The following is a 24,886-nucleotide window of genomic DNA, read 5'->3' on the forward strand; positions in this document are numbered from 1 at the left end:
TGTTCTGAGATATCTCCTAGGTAACTGTGTCACTCTGACTGAGATTTTTTTAGGTACTCCCAAACTCTTGAATCACAAACTTGTAGATGTCACTGCAGTTAGCTGACCAAACCTACTGCGTGTGGAATGTATTTGTTTAATTCTTAGTGGAAAACCTTGGGGGTGTTGCTTCTAGGAAGACCCCTCACAGGATGCAGCTAAAAAATTGACCAGCTCTCAGATTGATGTCACAGGTTCTCATATTGGAATGAGCTGTCCATCAGAGCATCTTATCAGCCTCTCTCTACCACTCTCTGGCTCTCTCTTCATTATCTGCACCCCACAGAAGTCCTGAGCTGTACAATGGAAACAGTCAGAAGTTACCTCCATCACAACCTCCAAGCCCAAACACCACTTCATTAAATAGCTGGCATTCCCCAAACTTCCAGGTTGTAAAAGCAGTCTATTTATAAAATATCTGGCTATGGTGTATAATAAACAATGCCAGAGTGAACTAAAAACAGACTAATTTAATACGCGATTTCCTTTCCCCTCCACTGTTGAAATTTACATAGTCCACTGGCTCTAATATTTCGCATACTTTTAATGTTTCTCATTTGTTTACATTACAATTCTGTGCTTCAGACTTCTCCAGGCACCAAAATATCAATGGGCCTACAAAGGGTTTAAAAACAGCAAATATTTTGCTGGTGATCATTACTAGAATGTGAAGGAAGTGAGCGGTAGATCTACTGTATTTTTCTTGCTAATTACAAACTTAATATTCTATTAAAATGTATGCGATGACAAAATCTCAACAAACTCTTTAAAGCCATTACGAGCAGGTAAAGTATCCTCCCAAAGGATTAATATTAGCATCATTAAAAGAGTTTTATCAAGTGCGCATTTATCTCCACCTTGGAAACAACACAACCCGAAGGAGACAAATGCCCTTGAGTGCTGTGGTAAGAAAACAAACAGCAGTTTTAGAGGCACATAAAGTCTTCTTGTGGCTTCACAACTAAAACAAAACCAAACAAGAAAATTCTTGAAGCCACAGTTATAAGATGCAATAGTGTCCATGAGTCTATTTTTTTCACCACCTTGGGTTCTGAGAAGAAAACATTGCGGGGTTATCTTGATAAGGAAAGAGCTCAGATATTAAAATACATTAACTTTACTTAATTGATTTAAACAGATCCAGAGCTTTCTAAATGCACATGATGTTATTTCTGCACTAGTGGACAAAATAGATCTGTTTTAGATTGCAAAGCTCCATCTCTGTATCTCCTGTCTGGTAGGGAGAGAAAAACCTCTCCATTTCTTAGTCTTTTAAAGAAACCAGAACAACACAGGAAACCATATACGCTTGTTTTTTTTTTTTTTTTTTTGCTCCAGCTAAATAATTTCTTTCTGTATGCTTTCCTCAAAATGTCTTTTGATAACATCAATGCAGTGTTTTCCTGTGTCTCAGAACGCTGTTTTCACAGAAGAATAACAACAGATAACACTAATTGAGTTTTTAGGCTGTCCCAAGCACTGTGCTGCATTGCGTTACTTTGTTTAATCTTCAGATGAGGTAGATCTCATTATTTATTATTTCCACTTATACAGATGAGGAAACTGAGGCCCCAAAAGGTTGGGTAGCTCACCCAGACAGCAATCAGCTGAGATGGCTTATGAAGTCAGCAAGGGAGCTCTGAGGCCCTGGCTCTTGACCAAAATTGCATGATGTGGCCTCTCAAGCTGCAGGGGGTGTGGGGGGGGTAATTAAATCAAAGGTCAAGGTCAAAGTTTCTTCTATACATCATAAAAATAAAACCTTTACACCAATCTCCAACTGAAATGGTTTCTTTCATCAGTTTCTTCCTCTCTGTTATTCTCTTTGGTTTGCAGCACAACTTTTTAAGTTGAAGTATAGTTGATTTATAATATTTCAGGTGTACAGCAAAGTGATTTGGATATATATATTATATATGTGTATATATATTATGCATATACATGTATTTATGTATATATATACATATATATATATAATATATATATTCTTTTTCAGATTCTTTTCCTTTATAGGTTATCACAAGATATTGAATATAGTTCCCTGTGTTGCACAGTAGGTCCTTGTTGTTTATCTATTTTATATATAGTAGTGTGTTCCTGTTAATACCAAAGGGGAAAGGGGATGGGAGAAGGATAAATTCAGAATTTGGGATTAACAGATGCAGCATGATTTTTGCAAGTCAGAGATGAATCACTGAAGGACAGAAGTAACTGGAAGGGCTCACCAGACACCACGTCTAATGGCCCATTCAAGGTGAGGGAGGTGAAGGAGGAAGAGAACTAACTTATCACAGAACTTCCCTGTGGCAGAGTCCACTGCAGACTCCAGAAATCTTTTATGTTATTTTTTATACACGTTTATGGTGTCCAAGAGAAAAAGAAAGACAAGTGTAAGTATAGGTTTCCATTTCAACGAATTCCTTTTAAAAGTAGAATGTTTCAGGTTTTGATCAAAAACCTGTAAGAATCTCCCGTTCTGATATGAGAAGAATGGCAGTATTTGGGGCCGTTTCTCCAGCAGCTGAATTAAATGATGAAGCTTCCTCTTCGTCTCTTGGTTCACACAAAATATTTTCTTCTAGGGTTCCTGCAGCTTGGAGCTCTGCTTTTAATCTTGGGTTCACTAAGCCCCAGTCAGGGCCATAAAAAGAATGTTCAAAACATATGCTGATTCTTGGGAAGGTAATGTCCAAGACGATGAAGAAATATGCCACCGCCATCCCCCCCTTCAATGCACTGCTCCACATGCAAGAAGCAGCAAATGAAAGGACCCATGTTAACACACAGTGGGAAAGCCAAAACTCTGTGTGTCTTTAATAATCCCGAAACAAATGCTATTGAATGGACTGCTTTAAGTTCTCTGTTTATTTTAGGGAAATATTTCCACAGGAAGCCTTCCTATGTAGGGCCATGAAAAGCCTTTTATAAAAGGATATTAATTATATGCTGAAAGTTAAAATCATCACTGAGCCAGAGTAGCTGGATAAAATACCAATATACCATCTCACAGATCTACTAATTTAGGCTAGTTCTGATCCTAGATTTCCAGCTGAGAAATGGAATTATTTAGCAATTATTTAGCTGAGCATAAATATTTAGAGACAGTTTTTGCTAACAAGTCTTGCCTCTAGGATCCAGGCCTATAACAATATTCTTGGCGCTAGTTTTCCACACATAAATCAAGCCTCTAACTTCACACCTTCTCTATTTCATTTTTACTATTTTGTGCTCTTTTTTTATTCCTTGTCTCTTTTTGTACTACCCTGTGGAACAGAAACCTGGCCAACCTCATGTAGCCTGAACTGAGAGTCTGAAAAACTGCTCAAGAGAAGCAGGTTGGCTTCTTTTTGAGTGTTCCATTTTGGATTTGTAAAGTTGATGAGAGTTTGGGATTTTCAATTTCTGGGGTCTCATTTTCACAAAACATGCTTGTTGCAAAACGTTCTGTCTTTCCCTTGTTTTTTTTTTTTTTAAATTCAAGTATAGTTAATTTACAATGTAGTGTTAGTTTCTGGTATACAACAAAGTGATTCAGCTATATATATATATATATATATATATATATATATATATATATATATATATATATAAAGAATCTGAAAAAGAATATGTATATATACATATTTCCATTATAGGTTCTTGCAAGATACTGAGTATAGTTCCCTGTGCTATACAGTATGTCCTTGTTGTTTACCTATTTTATATACAGGAGTGTGTATATATTAATCCCAAACTCCTAATTTATCTCCTTCCCTTATTTTGTGTCTCTGCCCACATGGGCGAAAGTATACACCCCTGATCTGAAACCCGAAAGGCTATGGAAGACACTAGGATATTTCTCCATCTGCAAGAGATTCCTGTTTTAAACAACCCACCAATTGTGATGATGAAATTAAGTGTTCAAAGCAACATGTTCCCTTCGGTGGTGTGGGGTAGATTTTCCTGTCCCTTGTGGATTTTAGGCACTCGGATTCCTATTAACTTTTATCCTTTGAGAATGTACAGCCTCTTAGGAAAGTTCACATGTTTTCCAACTCTCTGCTAAAATTTCCTGGGAGCGTCAGTGACAGCAGAGACTCCAGCTGAGTTCTCTATATACGGTAAATAAATCATGTGAACAACAGTCCCCAATTTCACATTAATTGTTTGGAAATCTCCACAACATCAAACATTTTGTTAAAAGTCTAGAAAAAAATAAGTGTAGCTCTTTTGTTGCCGTCGTCATTGTTTTGCTTCAGAGTGATTTGTTCTAAATACAGCTTAACAGGCAGATGACTGGTTTGTGACTAGAGTATCTTTTCTGAGATGAAAAAGCAATACAAATGCTCCCCAAAAGGATGCCAAGCAGGCACAAAGCAACACGAGGACCGTGGAAGGGCTGCGCCCGGGGAAATCCTTATCACAAATTGGATTGACGGGGAGGGCTGGGTTCCTGCCCCAGCACACGTGCCTCTGAAAAGCTGAAAGGGAATCACATGCTTTAGGAACGAGATCTGGGAATTGCCTGTATATGAGAGTTTCAAATTGCTCAGGCATTAAGAGAATAAGAACATGAGATGCAACTATTGCAGGAATAAAGGGGGGAGAAGATACGGTGCAAAGCTCATCATGACTGAGAAGTGGAAGCAGGACCTGGAGCCATGCCCTGGGATGGGATGCAGCAAGATGGCTTGTTCCTTGTGTTGGGCAACTCGCTTTCATCCCTCCCTTTCACAGCTGACTTCTGGTATCTGAACAGAAATGGAAGGTGGGGATTCCTTCAGAATTTGGTGGAGGGCAGAAGTAGAAAATCTATCTAGACCCTTGTTGGTCAAGATTTTTCTCACTCATGAAGTAATTACCAGACTGAAAAGAGAAATAAAAGCCAAGCTCTATTTGTCTACAAGAGTCACTGAAAAGGTTAAAAATGAAGGGCTTTGATTTTTTATGCGATAGCCCCTTGGTTCCTCTCAATGTAAGATGCTACTGTGTCTATTACCTTGAAGGCTTAAATAGCATGAAGATAAAACAGTGAACTTCATTCCACAAAACTCGCCCATAAATCTGGTCAGATTTCTTTAGCGTTCTCTTCTGTGAATTTTCATTTCAGAGTCTGCCTTGCAGGTAAGATTATGGTGAATTTTACCCATGTTTTTATTTTTTCAAGGATTTCAAAATCTCTGCTTTAAAGTGTTTCTATCCAATCACTCCCCACCCCCCAAATAATCATTTTATTATTGTTCTGATGAACCCCCTCTTCTAAGCTATGGGCATGTGCATTAAGTTACTGATTTTCAAAGTAACACGAATCCTTGGACATCTTTCACACAAACACTTCTGGAGATGAGAACGCTGAGCCCCACTGAGGCGAAGGCACTGACTAAAAATCACAAAAGCAATTTTATGGCCAAGCTGAGGGCAGAAACAGCAGCCTAGAATCTTTCTACATTGCTTTCAAAATAGAATTGGGTGCTTCCCCGGTGGCGCAGTGGTTAAGAATCCACCTGCCAATGCAGGGGACACGGGTTCGAGCCCTGGTCCGGGAAGTACCCATATGCTGCGGAGCAACCAAGCCCGTGCCTAGAGCCCGTGCTCCACAACAAGAGAAGTCACTGCAATGAGAAGCCCGCGCATCGAACGAAACGAAGAGTAGCCCCTGCTCACCGCCGCTAGAGAAAGCCCTAGCGCAGCAACGAAGACCCAACACAGCCAAAAATTTTAAAATAAATAACTAAATACAAAATAGAATTGGGATATTTGCATAGGCTGGTGTTAATGAAACTTAAACCTTGGGGTATCAGGATGGAAGAAATCCATCCTGTTGACTCTTCTCAGCAGAAAACAAGAGCTTGTTCATAAAATGAACAATGTGAGATCACAGAGTTTTCCCCTGAAGTATTAGCTCCTATATTTTCTCTTTCTCCCCACCCTGCATAACACCCTGTGCTATACAGTAGGTCCTTGTTGATTATCTATTTTATTTTAAATTTTAAAAAATATTTTGTTTATTTATTTTGGTTGCATCAGGTCTTAGTTGCAGGCACATGGGATCTTCATTGAAGCATGCGGGATCTTTTCGTTGTGGCACGTGGGCTCTTTGTTGCAGCACTCGGGCTTCTCTCCAGTTGTGGTGTGCGGGCTCCAGGGCTCGTGGGCTCTGTAGTTTGTGGCACGTGGGCTCTCTAGTTGAGGCGTGCGAGCTCAGTAGTTGTGTGGTGCACGGGCTTAGTTGCCCCGCGGCATGTGGGATCTTAGTTCCCTGACCAGGGATCAAACCTGCGTCCCCTGCATTGGAGGGCAGATTCTTCACCACTGGACCACCAGGGAAGTCCCTCTATTTTATATATAGTAGTGTGTATCTGTTCATCCCAAACTCCTAATTTATCTCCTTCCCCCAACCCCGCTATATCCTTTGGTAACCATAAGTTTGTTTTCTATGTCTGTGAGTCTGTTTCTCTTTTGTAGATAAGTCCATTTGTATCATTTTTTAGATTCCACTTATACGTTATGTCATATGAGATTTGTCTTTCTCTGTCTGACTTACTTCACTTAGTATGATCATCTCTAGGTCCACCCATGTTGCTGCAAATGGCATTATTTCACTCTTTCTTATGGCTGAGTATTCCATTGTATATATATATATATATATATATATATATATATATATATATATATATATATATATATATATATATACCACATCTTCTTTATCCATTCATCTGTCGATGGACATTTAGGTTCCTTCCACATCTTGGCTATTGTAAGCAGTGCTGCAATGAACATTGTGGTGCATGTATCTTTTCAAATTATAGTTTTCTCCAGATAATTGACCAAGAGGCTCCTTTTGTGCATCAGGTACACTGACCTTCTGCACTGCCACGCTGCATGGAAAGGAGGGAGTAGACGGTTCTTGAGTGAGGGTCCTGCTCTTGGTTGGACCTGTGATGGCTCTTGAGTAAGTTGCCAAAGTTCTCTAAGCCTCACCTCCTCCCGTGTAACAAAGCTACTACTGCTATCTCCAAGGGCACTTAGGAATATTGAATGAGAGCGTGCATGTAGCATAATCCAAAAAATGTCCAGCTCATAATAAACTTGCAATGATGCTTGCTATTGGTGTCACTATTCTGAAAATATCTTCAATCCTATCTCTGGAATAGTTACATGACCAAGTAGAGGACAACCAGGCAAAGGTCTCTGGCCTCAAAGTTGAAAGGGCTTTTCAGTAAAAGGTTGACCTCCATTTCCCCTGTGGTTCCATAAACATTTGTGGTTCCCCCAAGGTTCAAATGTTCTCCATGTAGCTGACCCTAAAGTGAGATGGGCTCCTACCCTGGAATTCGTTGGTGGTTTTTTTTTTTTTTTTTTTTAAACTGGAAACTAAAAATGAAAGGCTCAGCTATTCTAGTGATCCCTGGAAGAGCGAAGCAAAAACAGTAATACTAATTAGTAGCTACCAGAGCTGTTCAGCATGGCAATAAGCTGTAAATTTATGGTTTTGTTAAGAGTCAGGATACATTTGAAATCTTTTATATAATATTAGCTATGAAAATACACACCATCTGGACCTCTTGCTGGTAGCTTTGAAATGTCTACATCTCACAGGAATCAAACCCATTTTACCTGCTAGGGAATAAAACACCTGTTTCACATATTACTTCACACTGGGTGATGAACATTTCCACCATCTCCAGCCAGAAAGAAAAAATGAAACTGTGGTTTCACATTGTTTAGTAGATTTAAAAAAGCTAGCAGGGTTGGGGGCTGTTTTATTATCTGGTCAGAAGAAGGCTCTGCAAATTGCCTCTGTATTAGTAGCAGCTCCCTAATAATTTGGGGGAGTCCCCAGAAGCCCTGCTTAGTGTCAATAAAAATGCATTTCCCTCTCATTATAAATCTGTTTATGAAAACACTTAGTGAAATGAGCCAACTGCATCTTGGCTGCTGGCTGCATCTTGTAATGGATGGTCCCAAAGTGGGTAGAAGGCTGTAATTCACTGGAGGAACTCTGTTGATGACATAAAATAGTGGAGCAGCTTATGAATAGCCCTAGAATCTTGAGAGAGAATGAGAACTTGCATTCTTTTCTAGGACATCTGCTGTCAGTTACAGATCTCCTTCTACAAACTTAAAAAAAAAACAAAGTTTCTTTAACATATCTTGCCTTTACATTTTTCCGTAAATTCTTTTGTTCTTCAGCTCAAATCCAACTGCCCTGTTAGGGAGCTAGGTTGTATTTTTTAAAACATAATCATAATACCATTATCTCTCTTAAAGATATCACAATGATTCCTTTATATCTTCAACTATCCGGTCAGTGTTAATGTTTCCAATCATCTCATGATCTTTTAAAGTTTATTTGTGTGAATCAGAATAAAATATGATCTGAACATTATTTCCTTTCAAATAGCATTCCTATTTGTTTTACAGAGGTTCCTATAGTCTGGATTTTGTTGATTGCATCCCTTTGGTGTCTTTTAACATGTTCTCATGTCCTCTGTATTTTTTGTTTATTAATATATAGTGTGTACAGTATATTCTGTGTATTAGAGGCTTAATTCAATTCAGGTTTGATTTCTTTGGTGAGATTGCATCGCTGGTGGAATTTCTCCTTCTGTAAGGAGACATGTATTGTCTGTTTTTTTCTGTTTACTGTTTACATCATGTCAGCAGTGATTCACTGTCAATATCAAGATTCATTAGTTCATTCCTTGAAAAATATTGCTATTCTAACCCTTTCACACCGTCCTCATGTATTAGCTGTAAAAAGTCTCTTTAGAGAAAATTTCCCCTGATCTGCTACTGGTAACTCAGTGATACAAGAAGGCAGGATAGAATACTTGATTTTCTCCCTTTATCTATCAGTTTTCAAAATAGCACGTTGCTTTTCTAATATGGTCCAATATTTATCTATTTGCTTTTCTTAAGTACCATTATAAACTCATGAATTTAAACATATTTGAAATGTTTCAATCAGCTGATTTTTTTTTCCCCAGAGGAGACTGTATCTGGTGATCTTTGACAGCTCCTTTGCTATTTGTTGCAAGACGTTCCAGACTCATTTTATACATTTTCTGCCTCAGACCTGGAATTGGCCATTTTTTAAAGGTGCCCATGTTCCTTTCAGTGGGAAATGATATTTGGATACTATAATCTGAACACTAGGCTGATCACTGTTACTGAGTTGGTAAGTATTTCTAGATATTCTCAGTGGACAGAGCTGGGTGATATATATACCATTAGTTCATGGAGAGGTTTCCAGTTCAAATTCAGGGCCACAGAATTTTGACTTAAACTCTTCAATTTTAAGTCTGTATCTGATTTAAGAATCCTGGTTCTCAGCCACACCAGGAATGATAGAATTGGAATATCGCACACTTATTCAGTTGCTTTACCCTACAGTCTACTCACTGCAGGATCAGAACAGCAATACCTACACTACCAGCAGTAATATGATTACTAAAAATAGTTTATAATTCTTTAAACTTATTTTTGCACGTAGGATATATCCCATTAGAGATGTCAAATTACAGTGTTTTAATATCACTTGAAATTGTTTCTTTTGTTTTTATGCCACCAGCTGTATATTTGTTTCATTTTATTTACTTTCTAAAAATATTTTATAACATTTATTTTTATTTTATACTTTTAGAAAATATTTACATGGTTCCAAAGTCAAATCTACAAATGTAGCAAATTTAATAAAATCTAGCATCCTTGTCTTTCCCTCTTTCCATAAACCGTAGGTAATGGCTTTTTTGAAAATTACTTTCCCCATAGGTTATTATATATTTTTGAAAAATCAAATTCTGGTTTAACTGTTCAGTTGCTTGTTTACTAAATATAAGTCTATTAAATATCTATACATCTCCCTATCTATCTATGTAGATATCAGGCATATTCTACCATGTATATTTGTATATATGTTTATATACCTGGAACTACTTCTTTAGATAAATAGTAGCTTACTATACACATTTTTATCCACTGTGCTTTTTTTTTCACTTCAAGTACAACTTGAATATCTTCTCTTAGTAGCATATAAAGATATCTCTCATTTCTTTTAATTCGCATAGTACTCCATTCTACTGTTATACCATAGTTTATTCAACCAATCTCTTATCACTGTTATTTGGGTTGTTTTTAGACATTTGCTATTAAAAATAGACCCGTAGTAAGTATCCTAATGTATACATATTTTCATATTTTTACCAGAGTAACTTTAGAAGATATCCCTAGAAGTGGGATTGCTGGGTCAAAGAGCAAATGCCCATGAAATTTTGTTAATTATTAACAAATTTCCTCTCCCGTAAGTATTGTACTACTTTGCACTCCCAGCAATGATATACGAATGGAAAGCTCTGTTTTAATGCCTACATCTTCCTTGCTGGATATTGTAACAGTTGGTATTTTACGTCACCTTCTTTTATTTAGCAACAAGAGGAAAGGATAGCCATCTCTTTAAGTGACATTTGTGAGAAAAAGTTTCAATGAAGTAAAAACCTAGAGAGATTTAGAAGCAACTCTTGACTCCCTCCAGTTTGTCAAGGAACAAGGTATTAAACGCAAACAAAAGAGCCACCAACTTATGAAAATGGCCACACTCCTTTCTCCTTTGATGTTTGACTAACTTGTTTCTACCTTTTACTTTTCTCTGCATTTGATTTAAGATGGTTTGCATCCTGCTAATCTTCAACATGAGTTAACATTTCTTCTTGTTTATCCATTCTGAAATGTTCTGCGTTGAAAAAAAAAAAAAGATTCACCAGATTTATATCCTCAACGTACTGTCCTCTATGGCAGTGGTACACAAAGCAGGCTCCATGGAATGTGTCAGTCCACAAATTGTTTGCTTCCACAATGAGAAAGGTGCATAATTAGGGATAAACACAGCAAAACTCTTTTAGTCATTTGACATTATCATGACCCAAGTGCATGATCAGTGGACTTATGCAAAGGTATTGACACATGATGGATTACAAATGTCATTATTGTAATGATAATATTATGGATTACAATTGTATTATTATATAATGGACTACAAATATGGTCTTTCACCACAGACAGTTAAGAAGCATTGTTCCATGGCCCTGTTTCGTCTTCTGCCATTATCTTGAGCCAATAGTTCTACATCTTGTGTGTTTGCAGAGTCTCCCTTCATCTGATTTAAACTTCTAATAAAATTTTCCTTATTTGGTTTGGCTCAGTGCTTCCCAAAATGGGCCATGGGGTAGAGTTATACAAGTTTCTTTACGTCTTCTCTGCAGAGCTTCTCAGGGCCATGAAATACTGATGTGTTTTTACCAGTCTCTCAGAGATCAGGTCCCAAAGGTAGTGGCCCTTGGAAGCCTTTTTTTGTGAAGTGTTTTGTGGGATCAGGTTTGCAGACAGGAAACATAAGAAAATCCTGGTATAGGCTCATAATTTCCTTTCTACAAAAATGGTATTATGGGAAAATGTCAACGTTTTACAATTCTATCAAACCATCCAGACCCTAAATAAAGACAGGGCAAAAACAAACAAGCAAAAACTATTCCAAGACTTTAGATCACCAGATATGGCTTATCCTCTAAATTAGCTTAGCTTCCATTCCATGCCTTTAGAATATCTGGCTACTTATTTGATATTGAAAAATTACTTAGAAACAAGATCCTATAAGCACTTTAATAGTAGTTTTTGTTTGCAACAAATATAAGTAACAGTCTGTTCTGAGGTTTAACAATTTTTGTTTTGTGGAAATTCTCCCATGGATGGCTCTAAATCTTGTCAACTTCGGTCTAGACTCAGCTACAATTGAAATTCTTTTCTCTGTGTTTCTAAAGTTCCTCAAATTTCTTTTTCCACTTTTAGTCCTTTCAAGGCTAGAACTCTATATATTAACCTTTGTTTTCCAAGACCAGAATATTTCCTTGGTAACTTTCAGTCCACACAGTGTAGATGTGAAGAGCCTAGGTTTTGGAAGCCATCGCACGTGGGCACAGGTGCAGCATGAGTAGGATATCTAAGGAAACACTGATGACATCAGATTTTCCCTTGGTGAGTTGGACGTGGTGTGATCTGCCCCCTAATCCCTTCTTCTTTATTTCTATTTCCCATTATGTCCTATTCTCAAAAAGAATTTGGGGGCCAGAGTTCACTGCTCACTCAGTGAGTTTTTTCAATTAACATCTATTTTTCTTCTTCCTCATTACCAAAGACATATTCATTGCAAAAACTTTAGAAAATATCTGTGAGTAAATATAAAAAAAAAATCCCTATACTATCACCTGACATAAACACTAGAAACATTCTGATGTTCCTCCTCTGGTGTTTGCTCTAAGAATACATATAATAAATATGTTATATACATATTGCACAGATGCACCAATATATGATACATTACATTATGTGATAAATATAATATAGGTTTATATATAACAAATATCTATTCTCATGATTATATTTCAGTTTACGAGAACATTCCCCATGAATTCTCCTGCACATAAATCTCAGTCTCAAAGTCTGTATCCTGGGTTACTTGACCTAAAACATCATTATTTGTATGTGTTTATGTGTTATCTGCATTTTCTTTCATGGGATATTTTTCTTTGTGTCTTTTGCCCATTTTGTATTGCTTGCATTGTTTGATTTTTTCTTATTGATTTATACATATTATTTATATATTCTGGAGATTAAATTCTTTGTTAATTTTACTGTAACTGTCTTCTTTCACTTTGTGACTTGTCCTTTCATAATCTTTATGGTGACTCTTGATGAGCAGGTGATCTTATTTCTATAGTAGTTTGATTTGTCAATCATTTCTTAGATAGTTAATGCTTTTGTTTTATTTAAGAAAGACTTCCATACCTTGAGGTCAGAAATATATTCCCCATATTTACTTTAAAATGTTATATTTTGTCTTTCACATACATCTTTAATCTTCAGGGAATCTACTTTTTAAGGAGTGTTAGATAGGGATTCAGTTTCATTTACTTCTAAAAGGGGATCTCAAATCTATACATCTTGCAAAACACTCTTATTTTTAATAACTTGTAATTTTTGGAAGTTTTTCTATATCAAAACCACATCCTTTTTGAAAATCACAATTTTATTTCTTTCTCTCTGGCCCTTATATCTTCTAATCCTTTTTCTTGTTTTATTCCAATGACTAGGAATTCAAATTCAGTCTTGAATAAAATTGGTGGATAGTGAGAATTCTTGTCTTGCTCCTATTTAGAAGAACAGTCTCATTATTAAGAAAGAATTTTGCTCTACCTTTTTAGTGACAGCCTTTAACAGGCTAAGGGAGTTTTTTTTAATCATTATTGGATGCTGAAATTTATCAGATGCCTATTTTGCCTACGTTAAGAAGACTATATATATTCTTCTTTAACCTTTTAACAGTATAATTGATAATTATAGATTTTCCTAATGTTACGCTGTCCTTGTATAGATGTACTAAATTCAACATGATCATGATGTATTACCTTTTTTATATGCTTCTTGAAACATTTTGCCCATATATCATTTTAAAAGCTTTTATCTATGTCCACATATTAAAAATGACTTCTGTAATACTCTCCTTTGTCTGGCTTTGATAGTGAAGTTTTACTAGACCCATAAATTGAATTGGAAACTATTTGTTCTTTTTCTATATTCTGGAAAGTTTGGGGTAAGTTTGAAATGATTGTTTTTTGGAAAGTTTTATAGACTCACTTTAAAAGCCATTTGAGACTGGTGTTTTCTTTGTAGAAATATTTAAAACTACTGATTAATTTCTTTGTTGGGTTATGTGGACTTTCTAATTCTTGAGAAAAGTTTAAATCTATTGCGAGTATGTAGTGGTTCTATGTTTGTTTGAAAAGAATGTATTTTCTAAGATTGAAATATTCCATAAATGCCCTGAATCACAAATTTATTAGTTGTGCCTTTCAAATAATCTAGCTTTACTAATTTTTTGGCCATTTAGAAGAGGTATATTGAAACATCCCACTATGATCATGGATATGTAATTTTTTCCCTGATTTCTACCATCTATTGATTTATTTTTTAAGAGATATTTTAGTGATGCAAAGACATTTGAATTTTTATATCTTCCTGGAAAAATTGAACTTTTTAGTTCAAGATTAAATGTGTCACATAGCCCACATTTAATGATTATAGTGTCCTTTGTGGTAGGCAGAGTTCTAAAATGTCCCTCAAGACCTCCTGCCCCCTTGCTATACATACCCTGCATGATCATAGGACTGAATTTGATGGCTTTTACCCCACGATTATGTTATGGCACAGCCGACCTTAAGAAAGGGAGATGATTTGGGAGAGCCTAACCTAATCGCACAAGTCTTTAAAAGCAGAGCAGTTTCTCTGGCTGGAAACAGAAGCAGAAGTCAGAGAGATTTGAAGCGTAAGAGAGATTTGATACAATGGAAATTCTCTGTTGCTGAGATGAGTGGGACCACAGGGCAGGGATCTGAGAGTGGCCTCAAAAAGATGAAAAAGGTCTCTGGTTAACAGCTAGCAAGACAAGAGAGACCTCAATCCTAGAACAACAAGGAAATAAATTCTGCCAACAACCAGAAGGAGCTTGCAGCAAATCTCCCCCTGGTCAAGTCTCCAGATGGGGATGCAGATTGCCAATACCTTGATATCAGCTTAATGAGATCCTAAACATAGATCCTAGCCATGCTGTGCCAGACTTCTGACTACAGAAACTGTGAGATGATAAACTGGTGTCTTTTTAAGCTAGAGTTTGTAACCATTTGTTACATAGTAATAGAGAACTAAGACACTCTCTCTATCCTTAAGAATATTTTTTGTCTTAATATCTATTTTGTTTCATACTGATTTAGTTAGGCCAGTTTCCTTTTGTTTGTATTCTGGGTGTATGTTTTCCATCTCATTATTTTCAGCATTTCCATTTTCTTATATTTGGGATATTATATTCTAAACAACATATACAGAATTTTAAAAATCCAAACTGAAAATCTTTGTCTTTTAACTTGAGGATTTTGTCCAAATACATTTATTGTAATTACTAATGTCTTTGAATTTGGATATACCATGTTCTTTTCTATGATTTTTTAACACTTTTTTTATCCTTTATTGTCTTTAAATAAATGATTTAACATTTGCTTTTTGCTTTGTTTTTTTCTTATTGAATATTTCCTCCTTTATTGTTTGGAAGTTATACACTCTAATTCTATTCTTATAATGGTTACTCTTGAAATTTTATTATGCATATTTAATAAAAATATGGGAATTATCATGAATTTCCATGTCATTCTTGTACATAAATCTACAAACTTTTTCCTGTATTGTTTAAATTTAGTAAACGTGTACCCAAAGTAAGAAATTTCCTAGTGACTCTGACTACTCAGTTCACTGTCTCTGAAAATGGGGAGAGGGATGTCTTCCTATTCTTCCACCTTTCCTCTGTCCATGCTGATGTCATGTTATGCAACAGAGCTCAGATTCCAGAATTCTTGCTTGTTATGTGCCACTGGGCAAGTTACTTATTCTCTTTGAGCTTCACTTTGCTCATCTAAAAATAAGGGATAGTAAAAACAGGCTTACTGGGGGTTCTGTGAGTAGTAAATATGATAATATATGTATAGCATTTAGATAAATGCCTAGCATTTAAAAATCATTATTTTTATTCAGTATTGATTTTCTTTTTGTCATCATAACTTCTTTTGCCTGTACAGCTTCTCTCTTCTTAAGGGTATGTTATGTTTATGTGTGTCTGTGTTCATATCATATTCTATTTTGTCTCACTAAATTATATCCCCAAATTAAACAATCTGTTAAAGGTCTTTATGTATAGGATTTACAGTGTGAAGAATATCTCTGTCAAGTAGAGAGTGGTCCTTAGGGAGTACCATTCTGTATGGTCTCATAATACTTTTGAATATAATGTGCCATGGAATGAATGAGCAGAAATAAATGATAACCCTAAGGAAAGCATTATCATCATTTATAGCCAAGAAGGACAGGGCAACTTTAGTAAGCTTATGTAAATTGGATACAATACAATTTTTAACCTATGTATTTGGACTTAAATAAAAACTAAGTGGAAAGCTTTGCTCCAAAATAGACTTTCAGAAAGGGTTCATGAGATTTGGTAGCTTTCTAAATTTGACCACGAATGCTTATAGCTTTTAATTTAGTGGACTTGAAATTCTTGGCTTCCAAGTAGCATGTTGTAAGAAGGTTATTTCTGGACCTTCTCCACATGTAACGTATAAAATTAACATCCTTCTTTGGCAACTGAAACTCTTCATTTCAAAGCTCTAAGCTAACCCAACTCATCAGACTATTACAAGCAAAGACTAATTAAATGTTCTTCTGCTTTCAGTTTAGACTCTTTATTGGCACAGATACCTAGAGGTCAGATTTGAGCAGCATGAGTCAAATAAATGATCAGCAGTATCATAATTACATTGGAACATATAAAGTTTAAAAAAAGAAAAACAGAATTACTACTTTATGATCACATTAAAGTGACAATGTAATTGTAATTGTTGATCCTCAAAGACTCAACCTAAGTGTAAAAAGAAGGAAATCTGCTTAAAGGTTGTCTCAGACCCTCACATTTCTTTCTCTCTGAAGTTGAGCAGCTGCAATGGAAGCAGCCAAAATGTCTGCCTTCCACAAGAACAATGGAAAACCTCCTTACCATTACCAAGATGTCTAGAACCCATGCGGGTGGAGAGGCCAATGCTTTTAAAAAGCATGCAAAGCATCACTACATGACGGCATAAAGAGACAGTCCAAGGCCTCTACTGCCAGGGGTAGGCGGGAGAGCTCTTTGAAGACTGAAAGTCGCAGAAAACCATGTTGTTTTCATTTTTCAAGGAACTGGGAACATTACAGGTGGGAATATGTTGAATGTGGGAAAAGACAAGCAATATAACAAGGTTTCATTGTATTTCTCCTTTCAAAAGTTCCACCAAAATGAGAAAATCGAAGCATTCTGCAGCAAGGCGTCATAAAAAAAAAAAAAATCTATGGAGCATTTTGAGGAGGAGAGGTGTGTGCAGAAGCTCTATTTGTTTTGTCTTTAGAAATCTATATAGATGTGTTGCTTTTGCTCCAAGGCACTTTGAATTATTAATTGTATTTAATTATTCTTCCCAACAGTCTTGTGGGGCAGCACCATTTTACAGATAAGGAAATGAAAGTAAGGCAGATTCAAGAAATAATATTCACAATATCTCCACCATTTTTCAGGGATGAACAATGCACCAGACATTGAATTAGTGAATTAGAAAACATTATCTCAGTAAATACAGGCAGCCATCACAGGGATAGGTCACATGATCCCATGTTAGAAGTTAGAGATGGAAGCTCAGAGAAGTAGAATAACTTCCCCCATAGGCAAGTTGCAAGGGAATACCAGAGTCAGGACTTGAGCCCAAGCCTGTTGGATTCCAGTCTTGCAACTCTTTAAAACAGTTCTCTAATGAAAAGTCTCCCCCCACACACTACATCGTTGATAAGTCCAGGAAACTCCAAAGGGGCCAACAATTGCACAATAAACAGTCCTGTTTGTGCCAATCAACAGTGGAGCTATTGCTCCCATGCACCCCTCTGAGGCTGGAGGACCTCACTGCTCTTGGAAACTGGTACCTCTGTAATGAGTTACCATCATCATGGCTGGTGGTCCAGCATCAAAACAAACCATCCCAGGTTTATGCATACTCGCGGGTGGCTGGGGCCATTGGAATTTGTGATTTCTACATTGGATATTCACTGGGATGTCCGAGCTGGAGGTTAGGCTCTGTTTACCACTGGAGATCAGAAAAGGCTAGCCATCCTGAATGGCATGTGGTGTGGACTCCCAGGGTCTATTGTATGAGAAGATAGAAGAGCTTCCTGGGAGATGGGTGAGGAACCATCTGAGACTCACCATGGGGAAAAGTCATCACATACACAGCATGGCTGATTAATAGTGGCCAATTTGTTGGAGATGAGAGGACAGTTGATTCCAAATACATCAAGGGGAACTATTCTGCTCTCCCCAAATCCCGTTGTTATTGAATCCTACAGACATTAAGGGCTATGAGAAAAACCAGAAGCACTGTTTTCATGGACACCTCTGCAAGACGGTTAGGAATCCTCAATAAACTCCTTAATGTAATGGTTTTCCTTTACCCCAGGAATAGAGGGTATTTATGGATTGTGACCAATTTTGCTAAGCAAAGGAGGCCTGGGAAGTACCACTCAGATTCCTAACAGCTGTACCTGGGGGAATCTGAATGTTTTTACTGTGGGCAGGAAACTTCATTCCTTTATTTTGGTAAAGAAAAGAGTCTTGGGTGGGGGGGAGTGTGTGGCTGGTGAAGACTAAAAGTGCAATTGATTGAATTCATTCTGGGTCGCCAAAGTAAATTGAACATGCCCCTTGCTCCACAGCTGGCAGGTCTAATGATTTTTTAGGACTGGCCTGGTTGAGCTGCATTCATAGTTCAAAATTCTGGTCAAAGTGTACAAAGTTTCAGGTACTCAAGAGAAATAAGTTCTGGAGATCTACTATACAGAGTAGTGCCTGTAGCTAACAACATTGTATTGTGTACTTAAACTTTGCTAAGAGGGTAGATCTTATGTTAAGTGTTCTTATCATACAAACAAAAAAATTTACAACAACAATAATAATAATGATAAAGGGGTGGGAGGAAAATTTGGTTGAGAATGGATATGTTTATGGCCTTACTGGTGGTGATGGTTTCATGGGTGTATACTTAGCCCCAAACCCATTGAGTTATACGTATTAAATATGTACAACATTCTACATGTCAAACATACCTCAATAAAATGGTTTAAAAAATAATAAGGTTAAAAAAAAAATCTCTGGTGTAAGCTTTTCTTCTGTCTTATCCTGTGTTTTCTCACACGGGCATCTTTGCCTCTGGCCCAAGTCCAGGAAGATAACCAGAATCTCCTGAAGACAACTGTGCTTGCCCTTTCTGTTTGGTCTGTATTTCAAATAAACTTTTACCTCCAAGGTTGCAGTGATATGCTCTCCTCCCTCTGCACTCAAGCTTCTACTCCACTCCACCCTTCCCTTTTTTGCTGTCCCTTCAAAAGAGGTGGTTTCCTTCACAAAGCCCTGTTTTAAGATAGAGACATTTATCTTAAAGATAATACACTCCACCCCTCCAGAAAGAAGGAGGCAAAGGAGCAGTTACTCTTAGAATAAGAGTGGGAAGCTGATGGGCCACACCAGATCTACTCCAGGCGGGAGATCTGGCTTCCACTGGACTCTGGCCTGTTTTGCATGTGACTGGCCACGGTAACCAGAAACCAAAAGCTGTGGCCTGGCCAGGATGCACCACGGAGTAGGGCATAGATCTTTTACAGAAGATGAGCTCAAAATAACCCTAGAATAAAGATCTCTAATAAGATTTGGGGTCAGAAAGCCTTTACCTTGGTTACCCTCTAGGGCTTCGGCTTTTGTCCCAGGCATATTGCTTGATTGTTAATTTTCTAAAATCCAGTAAAATCTCTTGTTCTGGTGACTTACTGATGAATTTCTCTATAGGCCACCTCCCTGGGAGCTTTTGAGAACTCCCATATATCAAAGCTGTTGAATTATACATTCCTTAAATAGAATGCTTCAATTTATTGTTGAATGCCTTGACAGTTGCCCTATTTATCTGATATTGCTAATCTGACTTAATTGAACCAGAAAAAAAAAAAAAAGGTGGTTTGGTGCCACAAAATTCAAGGGAACCCTCTTCCCTTGCTGACTACAAAGCTTGCTGCTTAATTGTACAAATATGTGTGGGCTTGGTGGAGGTGAGTGCTAATTTGTTGTTTAGTATAAAGCTGGAAAGGTTAGGAGAGTGACAAGAAAATAGGACCAAAGTGCACGTGATGTGCTAAATTCTTGGGAAAAGCTGAAGGTCCTGTAGATAGGACACTGCAAGTAGAAGCTTGCAGAAAATCTGAAAGAAAATAGGTAAACAGAACAGGGAATAAGAAAAACAGGCAAGAACCTGTTCTGGGGGTAAAAAGGCATTTTTTTCCCCTCTGTATACATACAGCTTCATTTGCTAGTTTACTGCATTTGACTTTTGCTTTAGAAATTGGTTTAGGGATTCTAAGGGAGAGAATGATTTAAGGAGTCATAATGCATCAGCCTGGAAATGAGAATACTTAACAATAAGAAACAATCAAATAAATAAAAATTGCAAATATGCCTTTCTTTATGCTTCTCTAAAATAGGTGTAGTGTCCCATTAGGAAGATGAATTAGTTAATGACTGGAAAGCACTTGAGACCCTCAGGTGGAAGCTTTATTGCTCTATTGCCTTTTTTTGTTTGAGTTAAATGTTCTGTGCACTAAGGTGATGCTTCTCTAACTTGAATGTGTGCACGGATCCCAGGGGGGTTCTTGTTAAAAGGAAGGTTCTGATCCCGCAGGTGTGGGGTGTGGCTGAGGGTCTGCATTTCTGACAAGTTTCCAGCGAGTTCAGCATTGCTGGACCACACTGGAACAACTAGGGTCTAAAGTCCCTCTTTCTTGAAGTGGGCTGCACATTGGGATCAGCTGGAGAGCTTTTAAAACTCTCCCCAAAGATTCTGATTGGCCAGGCGTTAGGATTTTTAAACATCTGGCTCTGTTACTGATATCAAGTTTGCAAGTTCCTGTGTCAAAACAAACCACAACGTGGAGTTCGGAGCAGAGAAAGGTTGACTGCAGGGCCACGCAAGGAGAATGGGTGGCTCGGGCTCGAAAACCCCTGAACTCCCCGGAAGGGTTTCAGCAAAACATTTTTAAAGGCAAGGTTGGTGTGTGTGCTGGGGGTGTCCCAGGGTATGTGACCAGCTCGTGAACAATTTTCTGATTGGTTGATGGTGAGGAACAGGGCAGTTAGGTTCACATTATCAATCCTTAGGCACCAGAAGGTCTGGGGGCTTCATGCTCATGATCCTGTAGTACAGTAGTGAATTTCTTCCCTTTGGTTGTGGTTTTTAACATCTGAAAAGCTCAGGAAATATGCATGGGATACTATTATCTGGGTACTTCAGAGACGAGCTACAGCAGAGGATATGGGAGAGGGGTCTGTCACTGGAAGACCCCATAGGGTCCTGCCGGTTACAGCTCCTTCTCTCCCCCCACCATGAGTCCAGTGTGCAGCAAAGAGCGAGAACCACACTGGTCTAAGGGGCAGGGTTCAGGCCCACCTCAGAAGGCTGCTGTGGGAATTAAATGAGAAAATGCAGCAAAGTACTTAACCCAGCCCCTGCCACGGAGTGTTCCCTCATTAAAACTTGACTGTTATTGAGACAGGCTGCGACCTGGGACCTAGAGCAACAGAATACAAAAAAACTATAAGGGACTGAAAATAACTGCACATGTGTACAGTTGGGGCAAATTATGAACAACAAGGTAGAAAAAGGGCACAAACCAACTGCCACTTCTGAGGTGCCAGGAGCAAAAGCAGGGTCCTGCACGTGATCCCTGCACACAGCACCACCAAGCGGGTGGGCAGACCACCTAAGCCAACCTTCCAGCCTGACTCATGGATCTGTCCCCATCCTCATCCCATTTAGGGGACCAGCCTGCCCCCCACCCACCCTCAGGGAGCGAGCAAGGGAACCTGTTACTTGCTTTCACTCCCCTGTGCTGCAGCAGGGGCCCCAGTAAAGCCTTGCCTGAATTCCTCATCTGGTCTCTTATCAATGTCTATTGATGAAACAGTCCAAGAACCTCGAATCAGTAACATTATGGGTTGCTTTAGCTCTAACAAGATATACCCCCCCAAGGTGCAGACAACACCAGCCCACAGAATCAGTTGTGGCAGATGCCAAGATCAGCAGAAGAATGGGGAACTCTTTGGCTCATGTTAGAGGCACAGCAGATACTGCTATGTGAGCAGAATAAGAGAGGAAGAAATGAGGCAGTCGTAAAGTCATGTGTCACAGCCCTGAAGATTCTTGGAACTTGAGAAGGAACCTTAAAATGGTGGTTCACACTGTAGAAAACAGTACAGCAGTTCCTCCAAAATTTAAAAATTAAACTACCATATGATTCAACAATTCCACTTTTGAGTATACACCCAAAAGAATTGGAAACAGGATCTAAAAGAGATAATTTGTACACTTATATTCATAGCATCATTACTTACAGTAGCCAAAAGGTTGAAACAACTCATGTGTCCATCAATGGACAAATGGATAAATAAAATATGATGTATACATACCATGGAATATTATACAGCTTTAAAAAGGAAGGAAATGTTGACACATGCTACAACATGGATAAAGCTTGAGGACATCACGCTAAGTGAAATAGGCAGTCACAAAAAAGACAAATGCTATAGGTTCCACTTACATGAGATACCAAGAGTAGTCAAACTCATTGAAACAGAAAGTAGAACAGTGGTTATCAGGGGCTGGGGAAGGGGGAATGGGGAAATAGTGTTTGATGAGTATAGAGTTTCATTTTTGCAAGATGAAAAGAGTTCTGGAGATTAGTTGCCCAACAATGTGAATTACTTAACACTCACAAGTTGTACACTTCAAAATGCTTACTTCCATTTATCCTCATTTTAACTCTGTGGATTAGGTTGAAGAACCATCTCATTTTTCTGATGAGGAAATTGACTGAGAGAGGTTCATGTTTCCTGAGATTCAAGCCAAAATTAAAGCTATGCTCTTAACTACTACGCTGTCCTATGCATATAGGACACTGTCAATAGATATTCATTTGTTTTTTAATCCCAAAGGCTCATACTGTATAGTGCTTAGAAAATGAGAGCTACTTAAAATCTGAAATAGAGAAATACTGGTAGCTAAATTATTCAAGTATTTGAAAAGATTGAATACTTTTCCTCAAAAGAAAAGAAAGTGGATTGAAACAAGAATGCATTTAGAGGCACTCTGACCTCGTAAAATCTGTTTGTTGATGCATTATGTTACCAGAGATATCTTGGATTAAAAAAAAAAAAAAAAGCCAGGCAATGGCATTTCTTGGGTGTGCTAAAGACTTCTTGAGTTTTGACTTTATATTTACGTTTATATTACTTTATAACTAAATGTAATCTTGAAGTTATTTTTTTAATGCTTCATTTAGAAATAAGAAAATCCACATAGAATACTTATGAAATGATATGGGGATAAAGAAACATATACAAATACGTGCACACACACATATAAGGGAGCCACTGTAATTCCAAAAACAAAAAAGAAAGAAAAATTAGACAAAGTCCCTGTCTTTGAGAAGAGTCTGAGGAGATGCAGAATGAATTCATGGAATTATTCAAGAGCAAGACTTCATAAGGTAATATATTACCTCTGTATTCACCTCTTACTATGCGACAGACACTGCTGCTAGGTATTTTGCATGTCTTATTTTACCTGACCCTCACAGCCACTCCATAATTAAATGTTATGGTCCCCAATATACAGATGAGAAAACTGAGACCTAGAGAGGTGGAGTGACTTGCCTAAGTTTGCACAAATAGTCAGAAGCAGAGTGAGGGGTTACATCCAGGTCTTTCTGACTCCTTAACTTGCGTGTCTGCAGGAACACCATTCCAGCAAAGAGTTGGGACACACATCACAGAGGGTGAGGCAGTGTTTAGCAGGAAGAGTAAGTGGGAGCTTACAAAGAGTGAGGTCAGGACATTGGGATGATGTTCCTGTGCATGATTCCCACCTTCCACCATGTTTCCCTCCCACCTGTGTGACGTTCTATTACATATTCCTAGTGGTTGTTGGGCTGTTGCATTGTGTCACAGGTGATCCCTTTTAAAAAATGAGATACTTATTTATGACAGAGTTCAAAAGTATATGTATATTTATTCCATGATATGAATTACTTTATCTGGCCATGTACACTCCTGAAAGCACCTGGAATCTGAACATCAAGGAAATGGAAATGTAGATGGACTAGTCAAGACAGGGGATAAATGTTAAGCCCACTTGGGGAAAGTCTCAGTAGAAAACTCAGAATCATGGAGCATCTGGTGTCTAAGAAAAGGGGCAGACTGAGGAGCATATGTCAACCAAAGAGCAACCCTTCAACTTAACTGTTTTCCAAAGTGAGTCTTGAGATGACCCTTGAAGGAAACATTCAGAAATAGAAAGAGGGCCTTCTTGACATAAACCAAGATGGACAAGACAGAGTGGATAACTGGGCTGGTTTGATTGGAGAAGGGGATCCATGTTGGGAGAAGTGAGCTTGGGACCTGTTAGATGAGATGAGATTCATGATTTAGCTAATGAATGAACAGATAGTAAGAATGGAGGTGGTAGTGAGCCACTGCATGTTTCAGACTGGAAAAGTGATGTGTCCATGACAGCAATAGGGATGGGTTAAAAGAGAGATGCAAAACAAAAGGTTTCTGGCACAAGCTCAGATGCTGGGAGAATATGTCAAAAGGTGAAGAGACAGGATTTGGGGATGAATTTTAGCTCTAGGGACTTAAGTTCTTAAACAAATGGGCAAGTTAAAAGTTTGGGAAAAGAGATAATGAATTCAAGTCAATATCATAGTAAATATGGGTTCATATTGGTGAACTCAACATAGATTCCTTTTTTTAAAAATTCTTTAAACACTGTGGAATTGTTGAATTACAATAATGCCAGTCAATATGGATAGAGCACTTTATGCATTCTCAAACACTCTTAGGTATTAGTTCATTGAGTTGTTGGAGTTGGAATTTGAATCCATGACTTCTGGCTCCATCTAGATTCCACTGTGACTTTTCCAACCTGATTGCTGGCCTCTCTTCCCAGTGACTGGGGTATAAAATGGCCAAATTAATCTGAAAGAAGAGTTTCGGCCATGGGTAAGGAGGGACTATCTGTCTACAAAAATGCCAGCAGCACTTATCGAGACCTCTTTAAATAATTATAGGTTGACAGCTATTTTTCCTGCAAGT

This window comes from Balaenoptera physalus (genome assembly GCF_965194825.1).
Source record: "Balaenoptera physalus genome assembly, chromosome: 4".
Taxonomy (NCBI): Eukaryota; Metazoa; Chordata; class Mammalia; order Artiodactyla; family Balaenopteridae; genus Balaenoptera; species Balaenoptera physalus.